This window comes from Hemiscyllium ocellatum, unplaced genomic scaffold (assembly GCF_020745735.1).
Source record: "Hemiscyllium ocellatum isolate sHemOce1 unplaced genomic scaffold, sHemOce1.pat.X.cur. scaffold_561_pat_ctg1, whole genome shotgun sequence".
Taxonomy (NCBI): Eukaryota; Metazoa; Chordata; class Chondrichthyes; order Orectolobiformes; family Hemiscylliidae; genus Hemiscyllium; species Hemiscyllium ocellatum.
Window position 1 is genome coordinate 48,274 of NW_026869117.1, and position 3,692 is coordinate 51,965.

Genomic DNA, 3,692 nt, shown 5'->3' on the forward strand with positions numbered 1-3,692 from the left:
CCAGTTGGCCACGACCTCCCCATCCTCCTTTTTCGTTGGGGTTGCCTCCACCCACCGGGAAAAACGGTCCACAATTACCAAGAAGAATCTGTAATGTTCTGGTGTGCGTCACTTAGCACCCATGTCAGTGAAATCCATGCAGATTTCCTGCCATGGGCCGAGAGGGGTCGGGAAAGCAAGTGTAGGGTGTGGAAGGGGCCGTTTCGCGTTATGTTCGTTGCAGATCTTACACTCTGCCCTCATATTCTCCAAATGTCTCCGTAATTTGGGAGCCCACCAGTGATCCCGTACGGCCTGTAGGACATTCTGAATGCCAACATGTGTCGGCCTATGAAGTTCAGAAAACAGTGTCGGCAGGAGGGAGCGAGGTGCCACCACCTCCCCTCCTGCTGATCTCCAAAGCTGATGCTGCGATTCCCCTACAGAAATCGTCTGGGCCACCGCTCCACTAGCCTCCCACTCCCTCTTTTCCGCTTCACTTGCTCGATCCTGTAATTCTATGAGGTGCATTATGGCATCGTCCCTATTGATTGGGTTGCACACATCACCCCCACTTTCATGAAGTGGCACCTGCTCACCATCCTCCACATCCCCCGTGGTGGCCTCCACAATTTCTCCCTGTGTGCGCGTCCCTGACCGGAGATGCATTGCCTGAATGACCCCCTTCGCCGCGTCATCAGCCGCAGAGTTACCTCTACCTTCCTTTGTGTCTGGCCCTGAGTGCCCCTGTACCTTGACAACTGCCACTTCTTTCGGGAGGAGTACAGCTCTGAGGAGCCGCCGTAGGCTAGACTCGTGTTTTACCGGTCGCCCCGCTGTCGTTTGGAACCCACGACGTATCCAGGATGTTCCCTCTACATGCACTGCACCCCAGGCATAACTAGAGTCCGTTTGTATATTGACCCTCATACCGCTACTCAACTCAAGTGCCCTGGTCAGTCCCGCAATCTCCGCCAGTTGAGCAGAGGCTGGCTGACACAACTCCTTCGCCTCTATCGTTGTGAATCCGCCCCCTTCGGCCCGGACCACAGCGTAAGAAGCCTGAACGCTGCCACAGGGACTACGGTTACTACTCCCGTCAATGTAAAGCGACCAGTCTGGATCTGGAAGCGGCTCAGCGTGGAGTCCCTTCCTCAGTCTCTTTTCCTCTGCTACCCGTGCTACACAGTCATGGGGAGGGAGAGAGTCACTATTCACTCCAGCCACCATGTTTCGGTCCTCCCCCTTGGGTGGCCGGAAAGATATGTGTGGGGCCAAAAGAGAAGTCTCAAGCTTCACCTGACAATTGGTGGAGAAACTGAAAGTGTTCGAAGCAAGGAAGGCACTCACGCCATGGTCTGTGTGAATGGCCAGGGGGTGGCACAGTACCAGATGCGCGGTATTCCTGACCGCCTTGGCCACTGCTGCAGCAAAACGGGCGCACCCGGGGAACCCCTTCTCTACAGGGTCCAGCCTACAACTGTAGTAGCAAAGAACCTTCCTAGCTCCTCTGTCTTTCTGGTACAGGACAGCATTGCTTACGCCGTCCTTTTCTGCCACATCTAAATGGAATTCCTTATCATAGTCCGGGTGTGCTAGAGCTGCCGCCTCACCCAAAGCCTGCTTCACTTCTCTAAATGCTTTCTCTCTTTCCATGGACCACCTAAGATGACACTTTAATCTCTTCGCTCCCACTTCTGTTATCATATCTCTAAGGGGCCCTGTAAGTCCAACATAGTCAGGGATGTATGTGCAAGAGTAACCACATAGTCCGAGGAAAGCCATCATGTCCTGTACAGTAATTGGGGTCCCGTAAGACAGAATGGCCTCACGATGGGCATGGGATAATGTTGTTCCACCCCTCCCTATTATCCTCCCCATGAAGGTGACTGATTTCCGCGCTATTTGGCACTTCTCCTGTTTAACCTTAAACCCCGCACGTAACAGTACTTCCAAAAGGTCACGTACCGTCTGCAGATTCTGTCTGTCCGTCTTGCTAGCCACTAAAAGGTCATCTACGTATTGTATAATAACTGTGGCCTGGGGAAGACGGATCGCATTCAAAATTGGGAGAAGGGCTGCACTGAACAGGCCCGGCGAGTCCTTATATCCCTGGGGCATACGATTATAGGTGTATCTCTGGCCTTCGTATGTGAATGCGAACCAGGGCTGACAGTCTGGGTGGAGTGGCAAACAGAAAAAAGCATTGGCCAAATCTATCACGGAGTAAAATTGCAGGTCGGGGCTTAGAGCCTGCAGCGCCACACACGGGTATGGGATCTTGAGGTTAAGGGTCTCTGTAGCCTCATTAATGCGCCGCAAGTCGTGAACCATACGCCACTCCTTTCCCATCCCCTTGGGTACCGGGAGAATGGGTGTATTCCACTTTCCCCCCTGCACCTTTCTCAACACTCCCACCTCCAATAGCCCCTCCACCGTTGGCCTAATACCTTCAACTTGTTCCGCCGTCAGGGGGTACTGTGGTACCCAAATGCACCTGTCGGTGCTAGGTCTCAGGGACAGTTCTACCACCCCTTCCAGTTTTCCCGTGTCAAATGGGTGAGCTGTCCAAAGGTCAGGGCTGATTTCCCCCAGCAGGGCAGCTGCATCATCATGATCCTTTGTGTCTAGTAAAAGTGTCCTTTCTAAATCTAATTTTTCGTACTTGGATATTTCTTTGACCCTGATTGTTTTCCTCTGTAAACGACCATCCGAGGAAACTTCTGTGCCGTCCCCGCTCCCTACCGGGGCGTACTCACATTGTAAGGCTTGTTTGACCATGGGGCCCAGGTTGCAAACTCTGCATCCCGGCGCAATGGCTAGGGTGACGTGTGGGACTACCTCCTCCCCAAACAGAACCATTCTTTTTGATCCTCGCGGAGGTGAGCAATTCCCGCGATACCCTCTTTGCCTGCCACTAAGCCCACTATTTCTATGACAGTAGTTGTGTCATTCACATGGGCCATGAACCGTTCATTGTAAACCTGGTCCTGCACCGGGACGTAATTTAGGGTTATGTGCCAAGGGTCCCGAAGGTGCTGGTAAGTGTGTGCCTCCGGGACCGGGGGGAGCCAATCCGTGAATTCAGCCCTCAGTCCCTGATGTGGGTGTGAGTACAGTAATCGGAGCCAGTAGATCTCTACCTCCTGCATCCCCGACTGTATCTGGGTCGGAGTAAACACGAACTGACCCCCTTCAGGGGAGTCATTCCTCGGCCAGAGTAGGCGGAGCCCCTCTTCCGAGCAATGTATGCGGGCCCCCAGGCGAGTGAGGGCATCTCTGGCCAAGAGGTTGCCCGGGCAATGTGGGGCGTAAAGTAATGGAATTGTGGTGACTTGATCCCCAATTGAGATTGTCATGTGTTTAGTGTAAAATTGCCTCTCAACCTTCCCTGAGAAGCCCACAGTATCCAGAGTTTTATTTTACAAGGCAAGGTTCCTGGGCAGTCGAGAAATGGTTGACGCAAATGCCCCAGTGTCTGCCATAAATGAGCGTTCCTCACCACACAGGCGCACCCGGACCATGGGGGGCAAATGCGATGGTATGGTTTCATCTGTCTGGAGACTGTGGGACTTCTCCGGGCACCGTCAAAAGTGGGAGGGGGTCCCTTCCCTGTACCCTTCCTCAATTTCCCGGGCTGTCACATCTACAATTCCCTTCATGGAGTTCGACACTGCTCTCCATCCCCCTTTCTCTCCCACAGTGTCGTGGCG